This window comes from Lepidochelys olivacea (genome assembly GCF_965140295.1).
Source record: "Lepidochelys olivacea isolate rLepOli2 genome assembly, chromosome: 19".
NCBI classification, from domain to species: domain Eukaryota; kingdom Metazoa; phylum Chordata; order Testudines; family Cheloniidae; genus Lepidochelys; species Lepidochelys olivacea.
Window position 1 is genome coordinate 6,139,867 of NC_140429.1, and position 18,299 is coordinate 6,158,165.

Consider the following 18,299-nt stretch of genomic DNA (forward strand, 5'->3'; position numbering starts at 1 on the left):
GGAGGGGAAGACCAAGGAGTCCACACGGGAAGGAGGAAGGGGCAGCATTTGAGAAGATCCAGGGATAAGCTCAGGAGCTGGGGGGCTGCTTAAGAAGCTGGGGAGGTGAGTTTTGGTCGATCCAGGTCACTGCTCCTGTGGGGACGCAGCACTGAGCAAACAGGGCTTTGCCCTGTTTAGGAAACCCCGGGGTTCCCGGCTGAGGCTGTTCCTAGAACCCCGCAGAGCCAGACCCCTCAGAGCCCCCTGCCTTCCTAGTGCCTGACATGGGTTTTCACTCTTATCCCCAAATCAACCCACCTGTTTCACTCCCACTCCACTCACGCACCCCTTCCTGTGTGTAAACACACACACACACACACACACAGCTAACTGCTCCTGCTAGTGTACACACACACACGCACGCACGCTTAGAGCCCTGCTACGTTCAAGAGCTTCGCCTCTCTCCTGGGATACATTTCAAATGCTCACCTCTCCCCACTGAATCCTATCTCCTGCCTTTCCCATGTTGTGAATAAACAGGCAGCCAGCATCTGATGGTTATGAACCTGGGAGAATTTCATTTCACATTCCCTCTATTTCCTCCCTGCCTTATCTCTCTCCGGGCAGCAGAGTTGCCTGGAACAATGGTGAACACAGAACCTCCGCTGCTCAATAAAACATTAAAAAATAAAAGGGGGGGGCACATCTTTTTTTCCTCCCTTCACAGAAATTTATCAGCCGGGAGACAGACAAGCCAGGGCCTTTTTCTTCCAAGCTATCGCCTGGTTTTGCATCTGCTCTCCGACGGGACGTCTGATGATTCAGACATTTTACGCATCAAATAAACAGTCGTTTGATTTATAGGCATATGAAAGCCCTGCTGGGAGATGACTGACACTTGCCGAAGTGGGAAGTTAACTAGCCACAGAATGGGAGAACATCTCTCCCGTTGTCTTCAACAACTGGGTCTATTTAGCATGGACAAGGCTTTCAGTTTTACAAGATGAAGTGTTGACCATTTTACTCATCTTTGTCCCTCAGAAAGCCTCAGCTGGCGTAAATCAGCACCATTCCAATGACTTCAATGGCGCTCCGCCAATTTACGCCATATGAAACTCTGGCTCCCATTTCCAATGAGCCCCTCTGCCTCCTACACGTCCCTATCTGTAGCTTTCAGCCTTCAGCATTTATTCACCCACTGCATCCGCAGCCTACGAACTACCGAGCTGGGTGGGTTTGTGTTCAATCCCTGGCTTTGACATTTAAATCCTGACAGGGCTTTGTTCCCAATCCGCCCCCTCGCTTACATTTCCTTTGTATTGGTTTTACCATAAAAGTAATATAACCTTGTTCCAGAAAGACGCGAGATACAGGCAGGCGGCTTAAAACCCGAGACTGCTTCTTTCTTATTGTTGTGTAACAGAGTCCCACCCTATGGCCTCCCCATCTGATCACAGGGCTGGGAGCCAGGAACGCCTGGCTCCTAGTCCCAGGGCTGATGCTAGTTTCCCTCCGTGGCCTTGGGCAAATCACACCACTGGGCCTAAGTTTCACAAACCTATAAAACAGAACTAAGACTTAGGTTTCTATCTCATCATAGAGTTTAATTAGTTAACCTGTAATTAGTTGACTAATTAATTTGGAAAGTGCTTTGAAGACAGAGATGAAAAGTCGGGGATAGCTGCCGCGTACCCCATCGCTGCATTGATCTGCAGACCGATATCACAGCAATGCAGCTTTGGGCTACCGATGCAGGCATGAGTTGGAATCGCATCGGACCATTATACCTGGGTTGCGTGGCAAGAAGCACTGGACCATGCAAATGCCAGCTGCTGGAGTGGGTATCTCCGAGCACCCAAAAGCTGTGGCATTCGATCTAAGCTCCACTCCGTGATGGCTTATCCAGAGAACCAGGTGTCCGCTGCTGAGATCAAAACGCAGCTAGTGCTGGCCACTGTACCCGGTACGACCTCTGGGCGGGGCTCGGTATTCCACCGTTACACTGCCACGCGGCAGCCCTCCATGGCACAGCCGCCGCCAGGCACCAGCCAGACCCTGTGGGACCTCAGGCCCCGAGGAAGCCTCTTGGATCCGCTCCTGTTCGATGGCTCCCTCTGTTGGCGAGGTTGAGAACGGCGGCGGAAGCAGTTGGACACCTGGATCCTATATTCTAGACTTGGGCTCCGTGGGCAAGTCACTTAACTGCTCCATGGACCAGTTTGCCCGCCTGGAAAACGGGAGGGCAGCCATGTTCGCAGAGGTGAGTCGCAAGGCTACTTAGCCTCTCTCCTGTCACCAGGCTCAATGAGGGTTTATCGGGTGCTTTGAGAACCGCCGCCCAAAGACACTAGGCGGGGTTATTATTACTTTGCTCACTGGTTAGAGGCCTGCGGCGGCTCCCGGTTCAAATCCCACCACCGCCTTTGGATGCTCCAATAGGCAGGAACCAACCGTTCCACAATCAGGCCTGAGAGCTCCATTCCTGAGGCTTAAATCCTCAAACTCGCTTCTGACGTGAGTCTGGGAAGGTGGAGTCCCTACCAGATTTCAGGGGGTTAAAAAAAAACAAATTGATTTTATATCGGCTTATTCTGTTGTGATGGGCTGCCTTGCACACGTGGATTTCCTGTGGGCCTGGCGCATTCAGCTCTTTCCTGCTAGGCTGTGGCTCCAGCCAGACCGACGCTGTGTTGTGCTCTCTGAACAGCACCAGGGGTAGACGGGGGAGCAATCCCTGCACACCTGTACAGCACAAAGGGGGTCCCGACCCTGATCAGGACTCCAGAGTGTTAGGGGTAACAGCAATAAATAAAATAATAAACTGACCAACGACCACCTAGTGAATAATACACTGGATTGGAACTCAAGAGAACTCGATTCTATTCCCAGCTCTGGCACTAGCCTGCTGGGTAACCTTAGGCCACTCATGTTCACTCTGTGCCTCAGTTTCCCCCTCTGTAAGATGGAGCTGACAATACTGATCTCCTTGGTAAAGCATTTGAGACATGAGGAAGAACATTATGTAAGAGCTCAGGATTATAAATTATGATCGTAACGCAAGTCTGGATGCTAACAGAGAATCTCCTTTGGCTCCGGTGGCAGGGAAGGGCCTGCACCGCTGGAGCGGGAGGAGCTGAGCTCCATCCTTCACTGCCCCTGCGAAGGGTGATGTCCCAAGTGGCCACAGGACAGTTACAACACTCACCCAGGAGCCAGGAGCCGAGGGGGAGGTTTGGGTTGGAGGCAGCATTGGGAAGATCAAGGCTATGTGTGAGCTGGTGGTGATCGAGGGGAGATGCCTGCCGGGATCCAGTGGAGCCCCAGTAAGAGGGCAGGAGCATCAGACTCTCCTGCCGTGGTTGGCAGTTTGCTGCTGTTTGAGCAGTTGGCTTCCAACCCCCTTTCCTGATTTTTCTCCCAGGAGAGGGTCGGGGGAGGAGGAAATACAATCAGTCACATTTCCCTGCCTCTGATAAGCCAAATGCACGGCCCACCTCTCTTGCAGGTAGGCCAGACTCCCCAAGGGTGTAAACTCTGTGGGCTGTGTGGGGTCACACCAGGGATGGACCTGGCTGCAGGTCGGACACTCAGTGTTTGGCAGGGAATTTGTTACGTTAATTCCATGCCACCCATGCCCAGCCAGCCCCAGGCCCAGCTGTTAGCTCTCTCCAGTCCCTGACAGCACCGGGACTCTGGCTACTTTGCAGCATCCGTCCTTGGGGGGGCGAAGGGCATACGGCGATTGACACCCCGCACTCTGTTCTCTCAGCTGTCACGTGTGATGCCGGGATGCAGCGAACCTGGATGGTGGCTTCTCCGGCCAGTCTGCAACCCAGGAGAGGAGGAGGCTGTTTGGAGAGTAGGGGAAAGCCCTACCTAGAAAGGAAGCTCCCTGCATCCAAGAGGCAGCAAGTGGTCTCAGTGGCTGATGTGAATGACCAATGTGGGGGCCCAGTTTCCAATAGCTCCACGAGCCCCCTTCCCCTCTGCCCAAGTGTGGCCAGTGGGGAAAGGCTCAGAGAGGCTAAGGGCTACTTTTGAGGCCCCATCCCTGAAGCTTGGAGGTAGGGACAGGCCCAAACTGAAGCTTCCTAGACTCCTGGGTGGGAGAACAGGAGTTTGGCCCCCAGGCTCTGATTCTGCTCACTATGAATGCGCACCAGATCTGAGTCTCACACAGCGCACCCACCATGGGCCAGCAGTAGGGTTTGAACTCTGGGCAATACAGCCCAGGCCCCTACCACGTGACCTAAAGAAATAACTTCCTTTAGCTGCCAGCAGTAGTAGGCTGTTCACCTCTAGGTGGACCAGCATCTAGGAAGGGGATACGTCACACATTGCACATCAGACATGTGAATTCCTAGCCTGGGACATCCCGACTTGGAAATTCTCTGTCCCTGCTGCAACTACAATCCCAGCTGCCAACAAGCCAGGGCAATGCCCTCTGAAGTGTTTAGGGCCCCTGGCAGGCCACCTCCCATCGCGAGCCATCATCTCCCAGAGGGGCACATGCAAACATCGGGCAGAGACGGCTGAGCCAGGCTGCCCATGCTTGAAGAAATCTGGTGAGGGAGGGCCCTCAATGAGCGAATTAATTATCGAGCCGACATGGAGATTTCATAGCTCGGAGCTGTCACATCAACAGTGTTTTGTCAACGGAGATGACGACTGGTAGAATTATTATTGCAGTGTTGGGACTGAAAAGACTTGGAGGGAGAGGAAAGGCTACAAATGGAAAAGGAGGAGATAGTGGAGAACAAGATAAGTGTTTTTGTTGCTAAATGGGAGCTGGCACAGGGACAGAATCTAAACTATTAGAAGACAATGCACAGTACAATACTAGCAGCTTTGAATAATCCATTTAATTAGCAAACAGTACAAAGGAAGCCCCTTCTGTGCTCTAAAAACAGAACAACTGTAAGTTCTGCGGGGATCGCGCATCTGCTCAACAGAGAGCGCTCACCAAGCTGCGTACAACGGGGATGCGGGACTCAGCTGTGGGCCTGGGTGAAACTCAGTAGGGAGGTTAGAGGGCCATGGACCACTCTGCCGAAAAGGATGCAGAAAACGAATGGCACCGCGGGGAGATTCCCGGTGCTCATGGCTGGCCCAGCACCAGACCAGAGCCTTAAGACCAACTCTCAGCTCTCCTCTTCCTGCACTTGGAGCAGGGTTGGAGGTTAAGGTGATAAGCCACCTACGCACTCAGGGCCTGTTTAGGGCCCCATCTTTTCTCCAGCGTCAGAGCAGCCTCAGGGCTGCTCTAACTTACACTCTGCTTCCCGTGGCCCCTGGGAAGCAGCAAACAGCTGTAGAGCAGTGTGCTCCAGCCACACCCCTCTCTCCTACCCCCTTCCTCCTCTGCTGGGGCATTGGGAGAAACGCCAGTGCCCTAACAGCCAGGGAGATAGCATGCCATGGGGCTTAGTGGAAGACAAAATCAGGCCCCACCACCAGAACCCCCAAAAAGTCAGCCCTTGGCCCAAAGATCTTACAGTCTCTCAGCGTACGACCCTACCTAGAGTTCAGGCTGCTGCGGTTTCACTGCTCGGGGACCCGAGTTAGCTAGATTGAAGCAACCTTGGGTATGCCTATCTGAGTGGTGCTGGCAGCCCAGACACGCCTGGAAACGAGGGGTAGGAGAAAGGAAGCATCATTAGCCCTAACTGACAGATGGAGAGTCTGGACAGAAGGTGATGAAGTGACTCACTGGGAGCCAGGCAGTGAGTCTGTGGCAGACCAGGGGCTTGAATGTACTTTTTTGAGCCCGGGCCCAGGGCTTTACCCACAGTTCCATCCCCTCTCTCAAGCACCTGTCACACTGGACGCTTTGCTGTCAAGAGGCAGCGCACACTGTATTTCCCCTCCAGCCAAAGACCCACACCTCCAGCCACATTCGTGGAGCGCTTTATTTCTGCAGGGACCAATTCGCGGGTCCCAAGGCCCATTCTTCTCTGAGCAGCATAGAAACACACTAGCGCTGGGAGGAGACTGCATGAGAAAACAGTTTTATTGCACAGATTAAGGACTAATCTTCAAGAAAGCAACTCTTCTCTCTCTTTGGCAGGGATAATTGGGGTTAATGCTTCAGAAATTAAAAGGACGTTAGGTAGTTTAGCCTCAAATTTGGCAAGATCTGGCATTAGCGGGAGCTTTTCATTATTTTCTCTAACTTTAGCCGGTATTGCTTTTTCAAACATTCTCTGCTGGCACCAGAAACTCAAATCCCACAAAAATCTCTCCAAGCGTTTGAGGATAAGGCCAGTCTCTGTGTGTGTGTGTTCAGCATTTAGCACAATGGGGCTATTATAAAGAGTAATACCCAGCTCTTATGGCTCAGGTTTTCTCAGAAGATCTCAAACCGCTGCACAAAGGCGGTCAGTCTGATTGTTTTAAGATGGGGAAACTGAGGCACAGAGGGGCAGTGACATACCCAAGGTCACCCAGCAGGCCAGTGACAGAGATGGGAATAGAACCCAGATCTCTCCTGAGTCCAGTCCATCTACCCATTATCTCCCTTCCCACTGCCTCCCTAATCCTAATTGGGCTGGTGAATGAGAATAATGCCTCTCTGCTATTACTATCATGCCAGTTGCCTCAAGAGAACACGAGTAGAGGGGAAATGAGGGCCTATATTGATAGCGAGCATCCTGATAAAGCGCTGGGACACCAAAGTGCAGGGTGCACTATTAAATGTCCCAAGGGAACAAGGAAGTGAAATTGACTATATAAACATTAAAAATGAAACTGACCAGCCCAGTTTCACATCCCAGGAGGCATGAAGAGCCACAAGGGAACAGGCAGGGTTAGCAAAGAGGAAACCAAGTGTTTGCAATTATTTCCATTCTCACGGCCCCGGGTATCACCATGAGCAGGGGAGGGACTTTTAAGCTGGTGGGCCCAGAACAGGGCACAAGACCTGCTCTGGTTTACTGTGGCATGTAATGCCCCCCTTTAAGAACATTATTCTATGAGTGATTAGCCTGAGCACAGAGTGCTCCAGCTCCACCCCTGTGTGCGGAGGCCGGTCAGCTTTACACGGCCCTGGGATTCCTCTATTCCAGCCTCTTCCGCTCACCAGCACCACTGATCAACGGGGGTCTGTGTGCTGCAGGGGAAATCCCCCTGGAATCACTCTCTGTCCCAGCTGGGGCATTGCCCCATCGCAGTGAGATTAACGCTTCCTGCTTCTCTATAGGCCTATCCCAGGGCAGGGCTGTCTAAGGAACAGCTCATCTCTCCAGAAATGTATCTCATCTCATTCCCGACACGCTGCTGCTCTTGGGCTACCCATGCCCTCGTAATTAAAGCTCCCTGTAACACTCAGAAGCCTTTGTGGTCTCCAGCTGTGGAAGCCCAATTCCCCTAGTAGCTGCTGGTGGCCAATAAAGCCAAAAACCCGGGGAGAGAGAGAGAGAGAGTGTAAACAGAGCATTAGGGCACTCAGCAAGTGCATGAGTCATGTCTGCATTTCTCTCTCAGATTCTGCCTGGCTCTCTCTTTACCCTGAACCGCCCCAGGGCATACACCAGATGGTTTAAGGGATATTGGATGATCACTGAATGGTAGGACCTGCTGAAATGTTTATAGTGAACAGTGGACTGACAGGAGGTTTGAGGGCCTTTGGGGGGCACACACTTGCTTCCCTGCCCCCCACCACCACCACACTCTCCCATTTTCACGTTATTTCTAATGGATGTCACCGCTGGATTTTCTCTCCCTCACCTTCCTCCCTGAATGCAAACCCACCAGGTGAACAGTTGGACCGAATCGTGAGCGAGCCGGTTCCAAACCCAGCCAAAAGCCAGTTGAGGCCGCTGGACTTGTGACTATATGTTTAGGCCATTGGTATCCAGGAGCAGGGCTTAGAGGTTGCAGCTGAATGCTGTTGACAGAAAGGCTTATGTAAATTATTAATAATAATCGTTTGCACTTCAAATAGCACCTTTTAGCCGATGATCTCAGAGCTTTACAAACATTAATTAATTAAGTACAAAACAGCAAGGAAGCTGATCGAAGGCAAGTCCCTGGCTGTTCGTTATTGTTGAGGCTGAAATGGGGGAAGGAAATGGTTTCTTTCCATTAAACAGGGATGTTCAAAACACCGTACAGTCCCCTGTCTGCGTCCTGCATTTGCCATCTCTCCCCTCCCTTCCTCAGTCCGTGAGGTTACCCACACGACCAGTTCGATCGCACACTAGTGTAGATCAGCAAAACTCCACGGAAGTCACTGGTGCTTAGTCCAATTGGCACCAGCCGAGGGTCTGGCTCATAGAATTCAGATATAGTGACAGAGTGTCTCAGGAAGGAAAGTTACATGGTCATCAGCTAAGAAGTGGAAGGTGGGGGATATTTCAGGGCCTTATGGGATACATTTGCTGGGAGTTTTGGCATCGCTGTATAGTTTCAACAGGTAAAAGAGACTCCAGAGATCTGTCTTCCTCCTTCACGCTACTGGAGAATAACTTCATGAAGTGACTAGCCAACAGGGGGCACTATTGTGCCAGCAAAACACACCTGTCCTGTGCCTTATCCGCCTGCCGCATGGGAGAGGGTGTGTGGGACACAACCCATAATACTCAACAGGAGGAAGATGCTTGAAAAGGAAGAAGTGTAGCAAAGCCACCGTGGCTCAGGGTGCTGCAAGCGACATCAGGGCCTGCCACGGGTTATAGCAGCTGGGTTACGCGGCTGAATTAAAGGCTGTGTGCACCAAGACATCCCATCGCTCTCAGCAGGAAGGACAGCTCTCCTCTACAGGCCCAAAGACCACTGACGTCGATGGGCTGAACCTGCACCACGGTCATTCTGCGCCCTGTAGTGGCCATTGCAACGGGGGCACATGTTGCCCCCACCCCGCCACACAGGGGAGGTACAAAACTGCCTCTTCGCCATCTCTGCCCCAGTGCCAGCAGAGCGGGTGAGTCGGGCTCCTGGCTTGCAAGGAACCGGTATCTTATACACCTAGCTAGGGGGTTGTTTGGGGGGATACAGTACCCCTTTCCACAGCCCCAGCCTGGTTGGCACAGTTAGGTGCCCTAGGCAGTATCAGATCACCTGGCCTTGAACAAGGCTTCTCGTCCCCTCCCTGCTCCATGTGGCCTGGGCTGTCCGTCTTCCACCCGGCCAGCCTGTGCTGTGAATTGGGAACCTCGAGACTAGAAAGGTGGGGACCATCGAAGGACATGCAGAGCGGAACAGTACAAATCAAAGGGCCAAAGCACAATTTAGCAGCAGGCAATATTAAACACTCCATGACGTGAAGGGGTGGGGGAGAGGAGACCCGCTACCTACCTTCAACCCCTCCAAGGGTGTAGACCAGAGTGTGGGGAGAGTGTCCGGGGGTTAGAACCCGATTGGGAGAACACTGAGCAATCTGAGCGTTGCTTGCCGATGATGTCTTACTGTGCTGTGAAAGTCTCCCAAGGCAGTGCATGGCGTGATCTGCCTAATACTAGATTGGACAGCTCATTAGAGAAAACCTACTACCTAAGGGGATGGCTACAATTTGAGACAGCTTGAGAAGATATCCATGCTAGCTAGCATGCGGAGAACACAGCCACAGTGGCACAAGGGGCTGGCTGCCCCGAGTACGTGCCTAGCATCTCGGAGGGGTAAGTAGTCCGAGAAACCAGCCTGGCCCACTGCAGCTACGTGCTCTGTTGAGTGCACCAACTCGACCAGAGCTAGTGCGAGTATGTCTCCTTGAGCAGGGAATTACATCCGCAGCTTGAAGCACAGAGCACTCTAGGTTGTCCCTGGGAAACACCTCATGGAGATGAATGGATTTATCATCACATCTCCCACGAAGTGGGGGGTCACTAACCCCATGTTACAGATGGGGAGCCAGGGCACCAAGAGACTTGCCCAAGGTCACACTGTCCGGGGTAGAGCTGGGATCTCCAGAGTCCAAGGGACAAGGGGGAATCCAGTGGATAGAGTGTACTTAGATTTTCAGAATGCCTTTGACAAGGTCCCTCACCAAAGACTCTTAAGCAAAGGCAGCTGTCAGTGACCCAGTGCTGGAGCCCAGCCTCACAGCCACTGAGGCCCCTTTAGGAAGAGTGGGACCTCTTGGGGGTCTGGCCCACTGAAGGGGTTTCTCCAAGGGGCTGTTTAACACTGGGGCTCCATGTGACAGATCATGTGGCTCCGTGACAAGTGTCCACACCAGAGTTTAATGCAGTAATCCACTTTAATAGATTTAATTTTCCCGATGGTCCCTGTGGGGACAAGCTCTGAAATAACTATTTAAGCTCATTTCATTTCTGATCGTACGGCAAAGGGTTATGGCACGAAGCAGAGCACGCAAATAAAGCCGGATGCTTGTAAAATAAGAGGCGTGATGCTGGCAGGCCAGATGCCAGCTCGTGCCCAGGTTGCAGGCAATAGCTAAGATCTGGCAGCCTCCAAGCTGGAGGCCAGACCAGGTCACCTGCATGTTAGTTTTGCTCAAACTAGGTATTAGTCTGATAAGAACATATCTAGTGCTTAGACTCTACGAAACGCATGTCTAACTTGCTGCATGCCCTAATCTCACTTGTAATGTCGGCATTCCGGGGCATAGGAAAACATGCAAGTTTTGCCTTATAACTTTAAAAATGTTTTCCCTGAGTTTGTGAACTCGGGCATGGGAATCATCTCCCCCGTCCCCCAGCCCATCCAGAAGAACTATCAAACTCAGATGGGCCATCAAGAATCACCCCAATCCAAAGGATTGGTTAATGGTCCTATTGCACCTGGGAAATGCGACCAGCAAAGAAACTTGGCCTGTGGGCTTGGAAGCTGAATGAAGGAAATAAAACAAGTCTCAGGAAAATTTTCCATCTTTTTGGGTGTTTGAACTCTGAAGAGACTGAACTGAAGCCAGAAATCCCCGGGCCTGCCTCCCCGGACTGCCCTGAAAGACACTTTGAATTGACAGATCACTACAACTCTGTCACTCTTAGGATTTAGATGGTAACTCATTGGTGTGTGTGTGTTTGCTTGCTTTAACCTGTGAATGATTCCATTTCTGTTTCCTAGTTAATAAACCTTTAGGTGGTTTGTTACAGGAGTGGCTACAGGCATTGTCTTTGGTGTAAGACCTAGAGTACCAATTGACTGGTCTCTTGGAACTAGAAACAACCTGAATGTGGTGTAGTTTGGGGAACTGGCATAAACTATCCTGGTATAAGCACAGTTATACCAGTGTAAGCCTGTAAGTGTGTCCACCCTAGGGCTTTTACTGGTATAGCTATATCGATAAAAACAATCATCCTCCGAACAGATAGCTATACTGGTCTAACCCTTCTAGTTTAGTCTAGGCCTCAGAGGCCACTGCTGCAGTGGTGTTCACAGCCCTCATATAAGGTTTCTCCAGACACAAAGAGCAAGCATGTACTTGACTTCTTCTAGGTAAGAACAAAATAAGGATGAACCGAAGGAAAGTCTCCAGGAGAGAGCACAGTGTGTGTCTCTTCCCTCTAACAGTCGACTCTGGAGAGAAGTCACAGTGGCCTTGCCCGCCAGTCCCTGCAGAAAGCCCAGTGCTCAGAGACTTAAGGCCCCAGCATACGGAAAGTCTTAGTAGCTCTGTGCAGATACACGCAACCAACAGAGTCCTGCTAGGAGGAGCCTCCGTGCTGGCCCTGATAGGACAGGCTGCAACAATGAGCTTTGACACCCATGTGTCAAAACATCCCACTGGCTCCCACTAGGGACATGCGATGGGGAGAAAAAAACAACAGTCATGGGAGATTTTACCAGGCTGCTTAGCTGCCGCAGGCCTGGCGGGGGTCCCGGCTGCTCATCAACATGCACTTCTTGTTGTTCCCTAAAGCTCCAAGGCTGCTGATAAAGTCTCTCTCTTTCTCGCCCGGAAATCTCCGAGAATCCCTCAGGAAATCGCTAATCCTGGCTGAGCTGGGAGCTGATTACGCGCCTTGCTTTTGTGAGCAGGCGATAACAACCCTGATGGAAACCAAATCCATTTTTCCTGTCCCTCTCCCACTCGCTCATCCACACGTGCTCCCCACTCCATCCGCAGCAGGCCCCACTGAGGGCTCCCGGCATTAGAGCTCCCACCCACCCGCTCAGCACTGCAGGGCTGCTCCGGCTTTTGATTCCCCTGGCTTTTGGGATGCACGGCCCCAGCCCATGACTGCAGCATTTTGCCATGACAGGACCTTCATTCCTGATGCGGAGAGATGGGTTTTTTACTCCCCAGCCTGCTGTGCTCTCGGAGCACCCCTGAGCGATCGTAACATCGAGCCTAACATTAATCCCATCCCCAGCAACTCGCCCAGCTCCACTCCGCACTCCCATTTCTCAAGGATGCTTTCAGCGGCCTCCTTCAATTAGGAAGATAAAGAACAAAGACCAGAAGAATGGCCAGACGGGGTCAGACCAAAGGTCCATCTAGGCCAATATCCTGTCTTCCTACAGTGGTCAATGCCAGATGCCCCACAGGGAATGAACAGAACAGGGAATCACCAAGTGATCCATCCTCTGTCACCCTTTCCCAGCTTCTGGCAAACAGAGACTAGGGATACCATCCCTGCCCAGGCAAGCTGGAGAGCGGTTCCCCCATCCTCTATCCCAAACAAGCCATTTTCCACTAAGTATCCCACTGCCCTCCACGGATACAAAATCTGTGCTTTCTAGTAACACCCCGAGTCCCTTGTACCCGGTGCAGGGCCCCTGGCGCAGATGACTCATAGACTCACAGACTTTAAGGTCAGAAGGGACCATTATGATCGTCTAGTCCGACCTCCTGCACGACGCAGGCCACAAAATCTCACCCACCCACTCCTGGAACAAACCCCTGACCTTTGTCTGAGCTATTGAAGTCCTCAAATCATGGTTTAAAGACTTCAAGGCGCAGAGAATCCTCCAGCAAGTGACCCGTGCCCCACGCTGCAGAGGAAGGTGAAAACCCCCCACGGCCTCTGCCAATCTGCCCTGGAGGAATATTCCTTCCCGACCCCAAATATGGCGATCAGCTAAACCCTGAGCATGTGGGAAAGACTGACCAGCCAGACACCCAGGAAAAATTCTCTATAGTAATTCAGATCCCACCCTATCTAGTGTTCCATCACAGGCCATTGGGCATATTTACCACTAATAGTCAAAGATCAATTAATTGCCAAAATTATCATAGAATCATAGAATAACAGAGTTGGAAGGGACCTCTGGAGGCCATCTAGTCCAACCCCCTGCCCAGAGCAGGACCAATCCCAACTAAATCATCCCAGCCAGGGCTTTGTCAAGCCTGACCTTAAAAACTTCTAAGGAAGGGGATTCCACCACCTCCCTAGGTAACTCATTCCAGTGTTTCACCACCCTCCTAGTGAAAAAGTTTTTCCTAATATCAAACCTAAACCTCCCCCACTGCAACTTGAGACCATTACTCCTTGTCCTGTCATCTGCTATCACTGAGAATAGTCTAGATCCATCCTCTTTGGATCCACCTTTCAGGTAGTTAAAAGCAGCTATGAAATCCCCCCTCATTCTTCTCTTCCGTAGACTATACAATCCCAGTTCCCTCAGCCTCTCCTCATAACTCATGTGTTCCAGACCCCTAATCATTTTCGTTGCCCTTCACTGGACTCTCTCCAATTTCTCCACATCCTTCTTGTAGTGTGGAGCCCAAAACTGGACACAGTACTCCAGATGTGGCCTCACCAATGTCGAATAGAGGGGAACGATCACGTCCCTCGATCTGCTGGCAATGCCCCTACTTATACACCCCAAAATGCCATTGGCGTTCTTGGCAACAAGGGCACACTGTTGACTCATATCCAGCTTCTCGTCCAATGTCACCCCTAGGCCCTTCTCTGCAGAACTGCTGCCTAGCCATTCGGTCCCTAGTCTGTAGCGGTGCATTGGATTCTTCCGTCCTAAGTGCAGGACTCTGCACTTGTCCTTGTTGAACCTCATCAGATTTCTTTTGGCCCAATCCTCCAATTTGTCTAGGTCCCTCTGTATCCTATCCCTACCCTCCAGCGTATCTACCACTCCTCCCAGTTTAGTGTCATCCGCAAACTTGCTGAGGGTGCAATCCACACCATCCTCCAGATCATTAATGGAGATATTGAACAAAACCGGCCCCAGGACCGACCCTTGGGGCACTCCGCTAGATACCGGCTGCCAACTAGACATAGAGCCATTGATCACTATGTCTAAATTAGGCTATCCCATCATACCATCCCCTCCATAAACTTATCAAGCTTAGTCTTGAAGCCAGATATGTCTTTTGCCCCCACTGCTCCCTTTGGAAGGCTATTCCAGAACTTCACTCCTCTGATGGTTCGAAACCTTCGTCTAATTTCAAGTCTAAACTTCCTGATGGCCAGTTTATATCCATTTGTTCTTGTGTCCACATTGGTACTGAGCTTAAATAATTCCTCTCCTTCCCTGGTATTTATCCCTCTGATATATTTATAGAGAGCAATCATATCTCCCCTCAACCTTCTTTTGGTTAGGTTAACAAGCCAAGCTCTTTGAGTCTCCTTTCATAAGACAGGTTTTCCATTCCATGGATCATCCTAGTCGCCCTTCTCTGTACCTGTTCCAGTTTGAATTCATCCTTCTTAAACGTGGGAGACCAGAACTGCACTCAATATTCCAGACGAGACCTCACCAGTGCCTTGTATAACGGTACTAAAACCTCCTTATCCCTACTGGAAATACCTCTCCTGATGCATCCCAAGACTGCATTAGCTTTTTTCATGGCCATATCACATTGGCGGCTCATAGTCATCCTGTGATCAACCAATACTCCGAGGTCCTTCTCCTCCTCTGTTACTTCCAAGTGATGCATCTCCAGTTTATAACAAAAATTCTTGTTATTCATCCCTAAATGCGTGACCTTGCACTTTTCACTACTAAATTTCATCCTATGACTATTACTCCAGTTTACCAGGTCATCCAGATCCTCCTGTCAGATATCCCGGTCCCTCTCTGTATTGGCAATACCTCCCAGCTTTGTGTCATCCGCAAACTTTATTAGCACACTCCCACTTTTTGTGCCAAGGTCAGTAATAAAAAGATTAAATAAGATTGGTCCCAAAACTGATCCCTGAGGAACTCCACAAGTAACCTTCTTCCAGCCTGACAGTTCACCTTTCAGTGTGACCCATTGTAGTTTCCCCTTTAACCAGTTCCTTATCCACCTTTCAATTTTCATATTGATGAGCCACTCCAATTCCATCCAGCAGATGCCAACTGTGAAGAATGAAGGAATTATGGATAGTATTTTTATAGGACTCTTGGGTTATTTGTGTGATATTAAAAATAATACCGAGTTCTTACACAGGGCATTTCATCAGTAGAGCGCAGCGTGTTTTACAAAGGTCAGTATCTTTATTCCCATTTCACAGATAAGGAAACTGAGGCACAGCACAGGGCAGCGACTTGCCCACAGTCATTCAGAAGACCAGTGGCTGAGCTGGGAAAAGAACAGATGTCATGAGTTGTAGTCCAGTGTTCTCTCCACTAGGCCACATTGCCTCCCCTTGAACCTGCTTGACTGCCAGGAGTTACATCAAAAGAAGCTTTGAAGAGGGAAGCAAAGAGGAACCAAAACAATGGCAAGATAAGGCTCCTTAAGGGAACAATGGGGGGAAGTATTAACTGGGGCATGGTTGATGCTTCCCTAGAATCAAAGGGAATTCTACCCTGTAAAGATGGTGGCCGGGGGAAGGAGGCGGTGTGCCCCGGAAGGCTCAGCGAGAGCCGATAGGCAGGCAAGGAGACACACAGACTATGCTGTAAGCAGGCCAGTCTGCTTCTCTAGCCAGAGATGGAGGTGACTGGGCTAGATGAAACACACCAAAGGAAAGAGTAAGAGTGCGGAGAGGTGAAATATGCGTCTAGACCTGTATTATTTTTACCCTTTGCTCCGCATGCTTTGTACCTTTGGGTGAATGAACGAATAATGCTTTGTTCTGAACATGCTGTTTGTGTGTCACCACAAACTTGTATTGTAACAGGCTCCTGAAGGGAAACTCACTGGTGCCACACCCAGTTACCCCAGTTGGCAACAAGAGGGGCTGCTGCCCAGAAATCCCGCGCTGGGGTGGTTAACTGCGAGGTTCTGCCCAGAGAGGGGTGAGAGTACTGAGGACGATATTCTAAGATGCGGCTCACCTGGTTGCCAGGACAGCAGCAATCCACATACCTGGGGACACTGGCCACTTCGCTAGAGTCTTACGCTACTCCTCGCTCTGCTGCCCTTTGCATTTTATTACCCTAAGGCAGCTGCTCATTCAGCAGAGCCAGCCCCAGGTTTCCTAGGTCTTGGTACCTACCAATCCCAACCGAGATCAAGGCCTCGTTGTGCTGGGTGCTGCATGTACTCTGAGGCCTGGTCTACATTAGAAAGCTTGACCAGCAAAACTCTTCTGGGTTGCCACAGCCTGACGCAGGTCCCCGTGTGACTGTGTGTCCTGCCAAGCCAACCCTCTACTGCTGCCAGCACATTGTTTTATTTGTCCCCTTTGCCGAGGAACCAAGCCCCCTGTCAGTACAGTTCCATCGGCACAGGGCCAGTGACAGCTGTGCACCTACCGGTCCCAGTGAGAGCAGTCCTCCAGCAACCACAGAATCATAGACTATCGGGGTTGGAAGGGACCTCAGGAGGTCATCTAGTCCAACCCCCTGCTCAAAGCAGGACCAATTTTTGCCCCAATCCCTAAATGGCCCCCTCAAGGATTGAACTCACAACCCTGGGTTTAGCAGGCCAATGCTCAAATCACTGAGCTCTCCCTCCCACCACAATGCAACGTCCCCTTCAGCAGGGACCTGTCTGGTAAAAGTTTTGAACTCTGCTGCCCAGAAGTCCAGTGACCTCCCATTGAAAATGCCCTGCCCCAAAGAGCTTGCAGCCTCAACAGGCGGGAAGGGGAAGTGGGCATAGCACGCAGCAGGTCAGCGCCGGGCCTGGAATAGAACCCGAAAGTTCTCCTGACTCCCAGCACGGTGCCCTCTCCACTAGACCTGGCGGTCGCACATGGCATCAGAACCATGGCACCTCCCCAAGCAGACCCAGGGCCAGTGACGGCCCGCGGGCAAGTGACATCCCCTGCTGGCCACAAGTGGAGGCGCCTTCACCGGGTACAAGCACCAGAGAAAGGTATGCCAGTCGCAATCTGACAATAATGAAGAGAAAGATTGGCTGGGGGCGGGGGGGGAGAAGTAATGTCTCACTGGGCAATTGGCTTCTAGGCCCAGCAGAAAACCATCCCTGGAGGGGGGAGACGAGAGGTGGTGGAATTATTTTCCTAAGTGTCATTTAGACACAAAGTGAATAGCTCGGGCTTCATTTCCCACCCCGAGCCGTCCCCGTCCCTCTCATTTCTGAGGCCCGATATAAGCTCTATCTCCAATCCTACGTAAAACAACTCACGGCCTTCCCACTTAGAAAGCTGATTCTTTCACTCCCCTGCCCAGCACTGGCTTTAAATAGCCTTATTTAAATGCAGATTTCACTGTCTCCAAGCTGCAGCCCTGGCACTATGCACAGGGCAGGCTCACCGGGAGCTGGGGGAGACCAGGGATGTGAGTAGATAGGCCGCAGATTGGTGATGGGGCGGGCAACTCGGTTTGTGCTGGTACCTCTGGCCCCTCTGCTCCCCCGACCCCTTACATGAAGCGAGGATGAGAACTCGGCTCTGCCTTCTGGGATCACAGCTGTTAGTGCAGGGATCCAGGGACCGGCCTGCTGCAAAGGGGAGCGTGTCCCACAACCCACGTTGGTCAAGCCAACTCCACACACCCAAGCCGCCGGTGGCTGGAGCCAACCCACTCACGCAGCTGCCTTGAGCCCCGTGCTGCCCACGCTGAGACCCACTTTGGCCTGGCTGGCGCCCCAGAGCCTGGCACGCGATACCCTGAGCGCCACGCCAGCTGGTCGAGGCCCTGCCTGAGGGTACCCGTCCATGGCACAGTAACGCCGGTGGCGCATGGCTCTGACACACAGGTCCTGACGGTGAGGGTGGGAACCAGTTCCCAGCACCCTAGTTTACCTTTCTCCCCTGCCTGGCATTGCCCACACTCCGGTGGGCTGGGACCAGCCTCCCAGCCGTGCTGGGCTGACCCGCACCCACACTGTGTGCTCTGGTTGGGCGATGTCTCCCGGGGGAGTCGGTTAGAGAAGCGACAGCTTTCCTAACTGCGAGATCAACAAGGGCCACGCACCCTGGAGAGAACCTCCACAGGCTGCCCCCCAGCAAAGGAAAAACTGCCCCCCGCCAAGCCATCACCCTGGCCTGCCAAGTATATTCACCTCCCCAGCTGCCAGAACCTGACCCCTACGTTACCACTGAGCCCTGGGA